Consider the following 15,293-nt stretch of genomic DNA (forward strand, 5'->3'; position numbering starts at 1 on the left):
CAAAAGCAATAAAAAAAGTAAAATTCTTCCACAGTTTACAGAGGGTGATAATTTTGATAGTTTTATTCATATATTTGAAAGGGTATGTAAACAGTATAATGTTGACCAAGGGCTCTGGGTATGGTTCCTGACCCCTTTACTCCATGGTAAAGCTGTAACTGCTGTTTCTAAATTGTCTGATATTGATTGTTTAACCTAGGATAAAGCATTGAAATGTTTACTTGAATGTTTTAAGTTAACACCAGAAGCTTACAGAAAATGTTTCATGAGCATAGACACAAGGCAAATGAAAATGCATGTGATTATACTGCTGAGTTAAGCACTTATTTTCGTAGGTGGAGTCGTGTGTGTCAGGTCACCACTTTTGAAGGGCTGGCAGACTATTTGGTGAGGGAACAAGCCCTTAGCACTTTGTTTGAGGACATGAGAATCTGAATGGCAAACCAAGAATGTAACTCTGCAAAAGGGGGGTCTCTACTTAGTGAACAGGGCATCAGTTCACAGGAAGGGGGTACCCAGTGCTGCACATGGACATAAGTGAACCCATGGTGGGCAGCCTAAACCACCCCAACAGTGTCCATCAGTCACAGGGGAAGCCACTAGTTCTGGTACACAGCCAGGATCAAGGGTTAAATGTTTTAAATGTAACCAGTGGGGCCATATATCATATAGGTGTCCATAGAGGCAAGGTCGAGAACAAAAGGTGGGGGAGCCAGCAAGTGGGAATAAAATTATGCCAGTGGTAAGTTGTCTGGAGACAACAGGAGTGCCAAACTATCACCAGGGGTTATATCCTATCTTAGTGGATGGAAAACAGGCCACTGCTAAGAGAGAGAGAGCCTCTGACATAACCATTGTGAAGCCTGCACTGGTTAAAGAGGAGCAGTACTTATTTAGGCAGTCCACTCCATTCAGAGCTTTAGGAGAGACCCCATTCCAAATGCCTTTGGCCAGGGTTCACCTTGACTGGGAGGATGGAAAAGGAAGCAAGCAAGTAGATGTGTTTGAGGATATCACTCCAGATGTCCTGTAGGGAATGATTTTGATAATGCAGTACCGTGTGTGCATGTAGTTACATGCAGTCAGGCTTGGAGACAGGCATGTGTGCCTGGTAGCCTGGGGGAGATCCATACAGACCTCACACCTGAAGCCAGGGCTGGTGAGGTGCCTATTTCAGGAAGGGAGCTAACCTGTACCAGTGATCCTGAAGGTGAGCCACAGCTGCTGGTAGATATCGGTGTTCCCTTGGACAGGGTGACTATAAGGGCAGAGGTGAGTGGTAATACTCAGGCTCACAGTGAGTAAACACTGTCATAGGATACTAGACTTCCTGTGGGAGTGGACCTGGGAAAAGTCACAAAGGTACAGTTGAGATAGCCTCAGCTCTTGGACCCTACACTAAGATGCTTGAAGGAGGTAGCTAGGGAGGTGTCTGATTTTTAAGGAAAAGGGCAGTCTGTATGCAGGAGCAAAGGATTACTGTATAAATAGTGGACCCCTGAGGGAGACCTACAGGGTGAGGCAATACAGCAGTTTGTAGTGCCTAGATCCTACCATCTGCCACTTCTAGCCATAGCCTGTAACATTCATTTTGCAGGTCATATGGGTATAAAGCATACCAAAAGATGTATTATGCAGAACTTTTATTGGCCTGAGATTTCAAAGGATGTAACAGCATACTACAGGACTTCTAAACAGTGCCACAAAGTAGTGAAGGCAGGATTTAAGGTCAAAGCTCCTTTGATGACTTTGCCTGTGATTAAGGAGCCATTTCAGAGGGTAGGTATGGATATTGTGGAGCCTCTGAGTACCCTGAGTTACCCAGGGAAGAAATATATCCTGGTTGTAGTAGATTATGCTACTAGATACCCTGAGGCAGTGGCTCTGTACTCCACTGAGGCAGAGAAGGTGTCAAATGCTTTGTTAGAGATTTTCAGCAGTGTAGGTTTCCCAAGAGAAACACTGACTGACAGAGGTGCCAATTTCATGTTAGACCTGCTGGCATGTCTGTGGAAGTACTTTGGAGTGAAGCACCAAAAAATCACCCCTACCACCCCCAGAGTAATGGTCTTGTGAAGGGGTTAAACTCTACACTAAAGACCATGCTATGGGCATTTGCAAACCCGTTTAAGAGAGAGTGGGACAGATATTTGCCCCATCTACTGTTTGCATACAGAGAGGTACCCCAGGAATCCACAGGTTTTTCACCCTTTGAGTTGCTGTATGGGCATAGGGTGAGAGGGCCTTTAGATTTGATTCCTGATGAGTGGGAGGGTGAGTGTGAATCCCACAAGGAGTCTGTTGTGGCATATGTTCTAAACTTCAGGACAAGGCTTAGGTAGCTCATGGGCTTGACCCAGGAGAACTTGGCAGGAGCCCAGCAACAGAAAAAGGTCTGGTATGACAGGAATGCTTGAGCCTGAGAGTATGCTGTGTGACAGTAAGTTAAGGTTCTCATTCCTGTTAGACCCAATAAGTTGCAGGCAGTGTGGGAGGGACCCTTCAATGTGGTAAGGATGTTCAGTGATGTTAACTACATGGTACAACTGCTAGGAAGGAGGCAGGGGCCCAAATTGTACCATCTTAACATGATGAAACCTTGCCATATTAAGGAGTACCCATGCTAAGTATATGCAGTAAGAGGCAGGAGGAGTCTGAGTGAGCTCTATAGCTACAGTGAGCCAGGTAGCAAAAGGCCAAGTTACTATGGTGGAGCCTAGGATTGCATCCATATGATATGACAGTGGGGTCAGCAATCCCAAGGCAGATGGGATCTCAAGACAGGGTATGGGTTAATTTATTCCCAGACAGGTTCATTTCTCTCAAGCAACATTTCTCAAGGGTCACTTGAAAAACTAGCTTGAGTCTTCAAAGGGGGAGAGATTTGACAATGTGAGGTATTGCCAGCTATGATACGAGAAGTAAGGCAGTGGATGTGTAACATATGCCAGCACAGCTAGCTGGAATTTTGTAAAAAATCATATGTTATTCATATATCAAATTGATTTGTACAGATGCTTGTGTTGAAAAATGTATTTGTAAAGCTGCTTCTGTTAAAAATGTACCAACAGTGTGCCCTGTTGGACAGAAGAAGAAATATGCATGCATTATTGTAAATGTTTAAATGTATGTGTTGTAACAGATGATACTGGAAGAGAACAAGCTAATCTCAAACCTTGAAAATAGTTTGAAATGAAATTACTTGGCTTAGGCCATAAAGATTGCATCTTACAGTTCTTACTGCATCCAGAGGGAAAAAATCTGTACTAGGAAGCTTCCTGTATTGTCTTTGGGGTGCACTAATTGCTACTCTGGAAGGGTGAAGGTTTGAAATTGTTTTATGACTTCCAGGAGCTGCAGCAGATCTTAGCAAGCATGTGTGTGTGTGTGTGTGTGTGTGTGTGTGTGTGTGTGTGTGTGTGTGTGTGTGTGTGTGTGCGTGTGCGTGTGTGCGTGTGTGTGTGCGTGTGTGCGTGTGTGTGTGTGTGTGTGTGTGTGTGTGTGTATTATTGACACATATGTGCTAAATCCTGACATCTTTTAACCAGGGAGGGAAAGCAAGGGAACCAGAAGTCAGATGACCAGATGTTCATGATTTCATTCTGTAATCTAGTACAAAAATGATGTGTTAATGCCAGATGACAGAGAAGTCTCATGGCACTCTGTTTTTGTAGCCTGACAAAGAAAAAATTCTCACCTACTTCATCTTGCCTTGCTCAAGTAAGTAACCAGGGAATAATAATTCTTTAGACCAGTCAGGAAAATATAGTGAGATTAGTTAAGTATTGTTTTTTTCTGAAACTGCTTGAATCTGTCCACCTGTGTTATTTTTAATATCTCCTGAGACTGAAACTCTGGTTGTTATTGTAAATAGATATTTAGTATTTTCACATTATTTTCTTATTTATTATTAAATATATTTAAATATTTCATTGTGGCTGGTCTTTTAGATAATATTTTAATCTCTGACAGTACTTATATATATTTTTGGTGACAGCTCTAGCCACTCATGAAAGCCTTACCCCATTAGCCAAACACTACCATTTGTATTAATATTAATTTCACTCAGTATAATTGGGTACCCTTGTAAGAGCCTTGGAGTAGCTGGCTTTGGAGTGTCTGATGGTGGTGTAACTACCTTATAATCAGGGCAGAAGAGGCATACCTAGTAAATCTGTGCCAGCCTTTCCTATGTGTGTATGTGTGTGTGTGAAAATCATATCTCAAGCAGTGTGTGTGTGTTAGCTGCTTGGAACATGGACATGAAGCACTGGTTTCACAGAGAGTGGTGGAAGATCTTGCTTGGACACTCAGCTGAGGACTCAACCCAACACCTGTGCCAGTGGGAAGTCTTATTGGAGATCTGCAGAGAGAGAGAGAGAGAGAGAGAGAGGGAGGACCCAGCCTCTGGACTGACTGTGTTCCCTGTGTGCTCTTAAGGGAAATTGCGCTTGATGCAGAGAGCTGCATCTGGCAATACTAGGTGTATCCATTTTTGTTCCAAATGAATAGCCCTCTCCAGTGCCAGTGGTGAGAATTCAGGCTCCTTGATTACTGGCCCAGAATGGGGACATCACAAAGGTCACCAAGATAATGGAGAAGGGAGAACTGAGCATATGACCTACCTTGACTTGTACAAGGCATTCGAAACAGTACCCCATTAGGGCATCATAGATAAACTCATGCTACAAAAAGACCAATCATTAGTGAAGTCCCTCAGGGCTTGGTTCTGGGGCCATACTTTTTGGCATCTTCTTCTCTGAAGTGAAGGCTAATGTCAATGCCCTCTGGCTGAACAAGATCACAGACACCTGCAAACCTGGCACAGTCATAGAATCCCCCAAAGACACAAACTAATAACTGGTGCCAGATTTATAGCCTAAAACGCAATGCCAAGAAATGTATGATAGAAATCTTTGGTACGATTACTATCCTGAGAAGTCACTACATTGATAATACATCCCTGAGAGTAGACCCCGTGGTCAGGGATTTAGGAATGCACATGGACAGTGACTTCACCTTTGACAATCACATGTCCACTACAGTAACAAAATCATTCTATTTCACAAGTTACAAGCAAGGGTATGGCATCTAGATCCAAAGATGTCAATGTTCCATTGTATTCGGTCCTCATTAGACCTGTCATGGAGTACAATGCCCCCTCCAATTTGCACCTCACCAGACATACACAACTGTAGTATCCACAAAAGTTCTTCACAAAAAGAAAATGATGTAAAAACATGTCCCATATGGACTGGCTCAAATCTGTATCCCTATACTAAGTCTCTTACAGTCTGCTGAGAGGTTATCTATGACTGTCCTACAAAGCATCCTCTGATCCAGCTCTGATGGAATTACTGCACATCTGCAAAATAAATATCATCAGTAGTACCAGATTCAGGGATCTAAACCTCATTTCTAATAAAAATAAGAAGCATATTGGAGTGATATGTATATCTCTCAGTGCTTAGCCCTTCTCTGGAACAGGGTCCTCATCCAAATGAAGCAGAGATCTTCCCTGCACTTGTTCAAGCATAACTTGGACCATTTCATGGGGAATTGAAAATTTGCTCTTGGTTTGTCACTCTTAGAAAAAGAGTAGATGTAAATGCCTGACCACTCATGTCCCATTCATATGCCCAACTTATATATACACCCCATAAAAACCTATGGTATTAAACCCTGTCCACTACAACTGGGAAGCAAGTCTAGGCTTAAAAAGGCCCTTTGGAGTCATTAGCCTATTAATCACCTATGAATCTAAAAGCTAAAAGACTGGAAAGAAAAGCTTCCTTCAGAATGTGAAGTGGACTTCCAGCTTGTGAATCTTATCAAAATTATGTATTTAATTTTTTTCTGAACTACAATCGCATTTAAAGTGAACACAGTGATAGTTATACAAAATGGTGGATCATGAAATCCATTTTGTGGTACACATATGCTTATTATCTTTTAATGTCTGGTTCCTTTCAAGGAGTTTTACAGATGCTTCTGAATGTCTACAGGCTATGGCTATCCAGAAAGACTTGTGTGTGTGCATATGTGTGTGTGTGTGTGTGTGTGTGTGTGTGTGTGTGTGTGTGTGTGTGTGTGTATATATATATATATATATATATATATATATATATATATATATCTATATAAATAGTTGCCATAACTTCTTATGTAAGATCTGTGTCTAATGAAAGTGTAACAAGGCAGAAGCACTCACCTGTTGTTTTAACTAAGTGAACCATTGGTTAAACCTTTGGAAAAAAACAGAGTACCCGCAAACTACAACATAGGAGGTAATCCCCTGAAATCTGAAGAAGAAATAAGGGATCTAGGGACCCAAGTAGATAGTCAGCTTTCCTTTGATAACCATGTTGCCAAAGTGGTTAGAAAATCCTTCTATGTGACCCATCTGATCACAAAAGGGTTCGCATCAAGATCTAAGGATGTAATGGTGCCCCTCTACTCTTCCCTCATCAGACCCATTATTGAGTACAATGCACCAATTGGAATGTACCTGGCTAGACATCTCCAGCAGCTGGAGAGACCACAGAGGTACCTAACCAAGAGGATTACTGGCCTCAAACAGTTGCCCTATGCAGCACATTTGAAAAAGCTAAGACTGTTCTCTGTTGCATACCGCTTTCTCAGAGGCAATCTCTGTCTAACGTACAGAACCATGTCCAACCCAGAATTGTTGAACATGCTCCATCTTAGCAAAACCAAATCTACTCAAGCTACACGCTCTAGGGATATAAACCTCAACACAACAATGAATAGAACATGCTGGGGGGATAGATTCCCCTCGCAGAGACTTCCCTTACTATGGAACAGGGTCCCGATCTATATAAGACAGAGCCCCTCACTATCACTCTTCAAGAGGAACCTTGATGAGTGGATGGGTAACAGAAAGTTCACACCAGGGATCACACCAACAGCACTACTAGATAGGGGCCAAGGGTACTAGCTGCTAGTACAAGGGTCTAGGGAACTACTAAAGGGGTGGTGAATACCACACAACGTGGCTGGGCTAATATATGCCTTCGGGCAGATAGCCCAGTACCAACCTATGAACCTATGAACCTATAAATAAGTAATACCAGCTTGAATCCTGATTTAGTACTTTAATAAGAGTACAAAGTAAACTAAGAAATTGATCTTACATAAGACATTAGGAATTTGTTTACCGATATCATTCCTGTACAACTAGTTTTTCCTTTTATAGATAAATTGTTACATAGATATACTAAGAACTGATTTTTACATAGCTAGATAGATAGATACCGACACACACACACACACACACACAGGTACTATAGATTAGATATAGATATATGTAAGATATATATATAGATAACATATATATATATATATATATATATATATATATATATATATATATATATATATATATATATATATATGTGTGTGTGTACATATCTATCTATATGGGAACATTTTTATGTGAAACAGCTAAATATATTATCAAGATGTTGTGATTTTTCAATATGTCATACTAATAGAAGCTTCATGCGGAACCGTCATTTTTAGAATTGATGACCAGACCATGGCAGGGCAAGCCACCTGGTAGTGTAAACCTTGGCTCTAGATGATTGTCACTGTTGAAGTCATACCCCCAACCCCATGTGGAAAAAAATGGGAAAAAAGGGGTGATGGATAGATGAACCACGTATACAGGGTATTTAATGAAATAATCATATTTCATACACTGCATTTTTCTTTTTATCATGGCTTCTTGATATGGATCTCATCCATGTAATATGTTGACATTAGTCCATATAGGACTACTATCCCATTCTTTGTTACACAGACAATCGTTCTGATTTGAAAGTACAAAGTGAAAACTGGAAATAGACATAGACTACAAAAGGACAGCATTAACATTACTCTTAATTCAAATAGAAGTGTTCATCTAAGAAGTTGTATCTGTATGAATATTTTGGTATAATGTGTAAACTTTCCACTTGTTCCTGTCATGACTTTATTATTACTTCAGAAAACTCATCATCCAAACACATGATGCACAGTTTGATAGAAGATGTGCTTATTTGTTTATTTGTTCGCTTGTTTATTATCTTTGTTGCCCGGTCTTCAGATTATTTTCAGCCACAATCTAGGCCTAACAGGCAGACAGAAATGTGACACACATTTAATGTTTTCATACATCATATAATAAACAGAGTACATAAAAAAGGAGTATTAAATGCTGAATATAACACATACAATCTAGAATTCAGTATTACTTTAGAATAACTGTTGTATAATGTACTCTTGTGAATAAAACACAACATTCAGAACTTTGTGCTATTTACACTATATGGTGCTATAGAATGACTAGAATAACCATACCACATATTTGAATGCACTAAACTCATTTGAAATTCATCCCAACACCATATTAATGGGTGATTTCAATTATCCCACCATAAACCAGGATACATACACAACCACTAACCTGCAAGCTTAAAGATTCCTGGATTTGTCAATGCAAACACCCTAGAACAGATAGTCTGCACACCTCCTAGAGGTGCAAATATCCTGGAATTGGTACTCACAAATATGAGGGGAACATTGATCCCCCCCTTGTGTAATGTCGTAACTAGTCAGAACAGATTACAAACTGATTACCATTCAAATAAATATAAAGGCTGAACAGCCAGCATGTGCCAGAACCTTTAAGAACTTTTCCAAAGCTAACTACCTCCTATTAAGTGAAAACAAAGCAAAATTCCAAGCCCCGCCCTAAACTCAGAGAACTTGGTTGCTTATGCAGAAATGTTTATTGAAACCCTGTACATGCATGTAGAGAACTGCATAGAAACAGTGGTGCCAAACTGAAATAAACTTAAGACAAACTTCAAAAACAAGCTCCCTTGGTGAAACCCCAGTATAAACAGTTTTACAACAATAGAAAGAAAATCATGTCTAAAAATAGGAAGAGCTTTACCGAAAAGACAAAAAAACTCACTCATTAGTCTCATCAAGCAACTCAGTGGACTATTCAAGTCCACCAAAGCCAACCTCAAAGCAAAAAATAGCCCCCAGGCTAAGAATAGCCATAAGCCATTTTTTGGTTATGTTCACATCCTTAAAGGGAACACCCAACAGTCTGCTGAGCTAATAGTAAATGGAACTTCCTATACCAAACCAGGAGATATAGTAAATTTATGGCAGATCAATTTCACTCCAATTTCATCCCCCTATCACCCCTATTTTCCCCTAGGAAATGCCCTCTACCTTTTCTCCCCCAATAATCACTAAAGAACAGGATCTCTTTACACTGTCCAGAGCTAAAAACACTGCATCACTGGGTCCTGACAATATTCTAGGATGCATACAAAACAGCATGAAATGTGATCTTTCGGCCCACTAGAATCTCTATTCAGCCTTAGTCTCCAGACAGGCTTCATCCCTAAGGAATGGAGGACTGCAGTTGTCATCCCTTTATACAAAGGAGGACCAGCAACAGACCCAGGTAACTTCAGACCCATAAGTTTGACTAGTATTATATGCAAGACCATTGAAAAGATTATTGTATAACAAAGACAAAGGAAATCTTCAAACACTGGACCCATCCCAGTTGAGTATTGTCAAGGGTAGTTCATGCCTCCTAAACATCTTTGAGAAGGTCAGTAGATCCATGGATGAGGGCAAAATGGAACATATTGCATACCTTGACCTGACAAAGGAATTCGACACAATACTTCACTCAGGTGTTCGATTCTCAGTTAGAGCATCTTCCGTGTGGTAACATGCGTGAACGGGCGTTCCTTCGTTGAAGGTTGTGCGTTAGGCCTGGCAAGCCAGCACGTAAAAACTCTACTGCCAATCATTAGTGGACCGGAGTTCCGCTGTGGCAACCCCTAACCAGGAAAAGCCGAAAGACACAAACAAACAAACTTCACTCAGGTATTATAGACAAACTGACAAATTTAGGCAAAAATCCCTATGTTACCCAATGGATAGCCAAATGGCTCACAGAGAGGACACATGGAGTTAGGGTGAGGGAATCCACCACTACTACCAAGAGGCCTGTAACTAGTGGTGTCCCACAGGGCTCAATACTGGAACCTATCCTGTTTGGAATATACTTCTCTGAAATTAAAGCAAATGTGGAAGACGTTTGGCTGACCAAATCTGCTGATGACTGTAAGATGGGTGCAATCACTGAATCACCCAAACATGTAGATGTCCTTGAAGAAGGTCTGACAGAGACAAATAACTGGTGCCAGAAAAATGGTCTAAATCTCAGTGCAAAAAATGCATAAACATACCATTTGGGAAGATGACCACCACTGCAAATTACAAAATTGATAACACTCCCCTAAAAGTAGAACCATTGGTAAGGGACTTAGGAACTTAGGTTCACAGTAACCTAAACTTTGATCACCATGTGTCCATGGTAATGAGAAAATCCTTCTACGTGGCACACTTTATAAGTAAGTGCATGGCACCCATATCTAAGGAGATCATAGCCCCACTGTACTCATCCCTCATAAGATCAGTAATTGAGTTCAAAGCACCCTTCAGCAAGTACCTGACCAGACATTTGCAACAGATGGCGTGGCTACAGAAATTCCTCAATAAAAGAACACAGGGTGTAAATAACATGCCCTATGCGGACCACCTCAAAACCCTGCCCCTATACTCAGTCTCCTATGGGCTACTGAGGGCCGATCTATGCCTAACCTACAAGGCATTCTTTGATCCAGCCCTGATGGAGCTGCTACATATTTGCAAAACAAGCAGCATTAGAATAACCCAATTTAAGAATCGAAACTTCATCTCTGACATAAACAAAACATGCTGTGTCTCAGAGACTGACGGTTGTCTGAAATGGACTCATCATTCATGTGAAACAGAGATCTTCCCTAAGCCTATTCAAAAGTTTGGACTAATGGATAGTAAATTGTAAATTCAACTCTGGCTTGTCGCCTGTGGTCTTTATGGACAGGGGCAGTTTGTAGATGCCCTAAGGCACAGGCATATACAAAAGCTGATTTAGCCTGTGGGCATTGATAATTGGAAAAATTGGAGCATAAATGGCTAGGCTTAAAAAGGCTCTAGAGCTGTTAGCTTAGTAGACTCCTATGATCCAATGATCCTGTGACTATCGCATACAAACACTTGGAGATTACACTATAAATGGCTAATAACAATAGTTGTCATGCATGTGTATGAGGTTAGGAATTTTCTGGTAGCTTGGATATGGAATATGGCAGTATGTACGTGAGAGTGTGAGCGAGTAGCTGCAGGAGATATGAAGAATAGGTTGTAGCAAAAGAGTGACACTCGTATTCTTTCTTGAGTGAGATAAGGACTAGTTTTTTGAACATGTTTAAGTCTTGTTGTTTTTTGATACCTTTTAGTATGGATGGCAGTATTTAAATGCCTTGGTTTATCTAGCCTACAATTTCTCATATCAGGCTGCAAAAGCTAAGTAAAGGCTTGCTTCTAGGTGTGTCCTGTAGTCTCAAGTAGGGTGAGTAAATATGATTAGGGGTCACATGGCATAAGTGAAGATATGCTGTGCTGTGTATTATGTAATTTCAGTATAGCTGTAGTTCTTGCTTTGTTTTAATTTGATCCCTATCAACAGGTTAAATATTAATAATCTGAAAAGGAAACCACAGAAATGCTTTTAGAGCTGTGTTTGAGCTCTGAATTCTTCCGCTCTTATTTCTAAGTTACTGGATATCAGTGGTGCTCATTGTTCTAATGCCATGGCTTGCTTTTATGCACACACACACATACACACACACACACACACACACACACACACACACACACACACACACACACACACACACACACACACGTGTGTGTGTATGTGTGTATGTGTACCTATGCATTTGTCTATGTTTAGAAATATATGGTTGCTATTCACTTGGTCAGTGCTAGTTTGTACAAAGTAAGTGATCTGCTGTTCATTTTGTGTGAAAGGTTGTTTGAGTGAAGTCTGTATTGTCTGATTTGTGGTTGGTCAACAAAAGTAAGTGGTGTGGCTGGTAGTTTGTGTCCTAGTGTGAATGTTTAAGGTTAAGAGTAATGGCTTGGTAAGGGTAAACATTGCATGTGTGTGTGAGTGTGCGTGCTTTAAGGTTATGGTAAGGGTTAGGTAAGGTGATAGGTTTACTGTGCATGTTTGCATGTGCATGTGTGAGTGGACTGTCAGTGTCTAAGCTATCTTTTGTACTATTAGTGCTGTGGAAATGACTTTTTTTAAGGTAATGTTAGAGTTAGGAGTAAAGGTAGAGTTACTATGCATTACTAAGGTTGAGCTGAATGTATAGTAGTGTTATGGGTAGTACATGGGAAAAGGAAATCTGTTCCCTTTTTTGATGCATTGAGTTTCTCTGTTTAGTGCTGTCGATATTATAAATGATTGACATGTTTTTGTCATTTTTTTCCTGACAATCATTTAACATGACTATTTATAATAAGCTTGGAAGCTTGACTACCACTACCCCGAAAACAAATTGCCCAAATACATAATGCCAAAGATGCACCATATTGACTGTAACCTCAAATCCCAAAGTAAACTACAGCTCTGGACCCTGGAGCAAGTGCTAACATGGATCAAGAAGAGGGACAAAGTCAGATAGTCAGTATTGCCAAACAGGTATTTAAAACAGTGGCATTGTAAGTATTGTCTTGTTCTGGTCGAGCTATTTCCAACACACATAATATTGACCACAACATACCGACCATGTTGAACAATCATTCAGTGACAAAACAAATGCAAAAAAAAATAAAAAATAAAAATAAAGGATTGCAAAAGTAAAACAAATTCTATTTATGATCCATACACCATAACCCTAACATACTATGTCTGAGTAATGGTAATGTTACAGAAATTTTTTCCTAAGGTAAGGTGTATGGTTAGAGATAGAGGTAGTCTGCAGCTGTATCTTTCTAATAAATACTAACCCAAACTCTAACTCCACCCCATCCCTGACACTTACTCTGCATCTTACCTTGGAAAAACACTTTCCATAACACTAACACTATTCAGAAAACCATGTCGTATGGCATTGGTATTGGTATGGTTTAGGGTTTTTTAGTCTGTTTAATTTTCATCTATTTTTAATGTAAATTAATTTCAGAAGTAGAATGTGTGTATGCTTTTTCTTAGTAATTTAATGTGGGTTTAAGTGCTTTTTGTCTGTATTTTGTTTACACTATGAATTTTCTATACTGAAAGTGTCTACATCTTGATGTGTCTACATTTTTAAATATACTCATGTGTGTGTGTGTGTGTGTGTGTGTGTATGTATATATATATATGTATATATATATATATATATATATATATATATATATATATATATATGTATATATATATATATATATATATATATATATATATATACATACATATATATATATATATATATATATATATATATATACATACATATATATATATATATATATATATATATATATATATATATAGGTTTACTATCACCTTGACGAAGTGCAGGTTATCGAGATGCAAATGTTTGAACAGCAGTTTGGAAATGTGCATAAAAATGAACGACTCCACATGTGCATTCGCTGTTGTCAAGTCAATGTTCTGCATGGAGATCGCACTACAGTGGGGATCAGGAAATCCTGTACCCTTTTCCTCATTATAGTGCGATCTTGGAGTTTGCATATATAATTAGTAGGGGGTGTGGGGGTGCAGGGGGGCTTACCCCCCCTGCAAAACATTAGTTGGACATGTCTGGCTGATAAGGTATGCTGGATAATGTCGACTGTGTCGAAAATGGACTTGACATTACCAGTTTCATCTTTGTGCCTTTCTGATGTTTGTATTTTCAGGTTTATTTGTTGAGTAAATCATTACTCGATGGAATGCCTTTCAAGGTTTTTATAGTAAACCATGTATATATGTATATATAGTATCACTACAGAAGGTTGAGCATTGCTCTCTCGTCTCGATATGCATGTTGTTGACTTATGCTACATTGAAATGTTGACATGGCTGAGATGGACTTAAATCCCTGCTGGACCCATGTCAGAGCCTGTTCCTGAGTTTTGCTGAGTTTTTTTCACTGATATATTTTTAATGTCCTGTGATCTGATACCTAGGAAGGCTTCCTACTAAAATGTTGTCACTTGAAATGTAGAGTGCCAAGACAATGAAAAACAAAGATCAAAATGTAGAAAAGTGGATCCTGAACATCACTCTTCTACTTTGAACTTCTGTTTTACAGAGAAGCAAGCCCTCCCTAATGTGGAGGCACGCCCCCACTCAAACTTGTGCATACTAAATCCAAGATTACCATACCGCTAAGAAATGGGATTATTCCAAGAAATGGCCATATTGGCTTAGTGCATGTAAGCCCATTTTTTCAGCCATTGAGTCAACATGTTTCAGAAGTTACTCTAGCAGGTCCCAACATTTCCATAGGTTACCAGTACCACTTTGTCATGCAGTGAAAATATATGTAATTACATACGTGAGTGTGTGTTTATATACATACATGCATACACAGGCATACACACAGAATCTATATATTGTTTACTACAACTGGAATATAACTGTTAATATCCATCTTTTACATGTACTAAGCCTAAAGCCATATAAGCCATATGAACTTTGTTGTGTCGAAGACAGATATGCAGCTTGATGCCAAATGCACATTGACAGACAGGTTGATAGACAGGTGGACTCCTAACTGTATGCATGTATATATGTGAGAGAAAGAAACTGAAAGATATACTTAGTAACCTTATTACTAAATAGAAGATGCAGATTCATACATTCTTACAGAGACATAACTGAGCTGTAAAGAAATATCACAGATATTTATGTTCTGATGTGTAATGTGTAAAAATAGATTTGTATTGTAAGAAATATGGATTTGAGACTGCCTAAATTACATTGTTTTCTGATGCATAGTAAAACTGTAAGAGAGTATTTCCTGCCTGCATAAATCAACAGTTTTGTAAAGCCAGCAGTTGTTTACCAAATGACTTGCTTAATGTATAAGCTGGGAGAGAAAATAAATAGACGTGTAAAGTTGATGGCAAGACTTAATAAGAGTTTTCAGTGCCATCAGTAGAACAGATTTAAAGCTATTGCTTTGTTTACCATATGACAGTTTCACACTGTGTCAGTATTCTGCCAGAATGTAGCATTAAAATGAGCAGTTAGTACAAGTCAGCCATAAACATGGCAGATCCGTTTGACTGGCAGAAGCCACTGTGAGCTCCCTGGTGCAGCTTTTAAGCACTTGGCAGGCTGCTAGCTCAAACTGGAAAGGGGGATG

This window comes from Protopterus annectens, chromosome 14.part0, assembly GCF_019279795.1.
Source record: "Protopterus annectens isolate FY-2018-M chromosome 14.part0, PAN1.0, whole genome shotgun sequence".
In the NCBI taxonomy this organism is placed as follows: Eukaryota; Metazoa; Chordata; order Ceratodontiformes; family Protopteridae; genus Protopterus; species Protopterus annectens.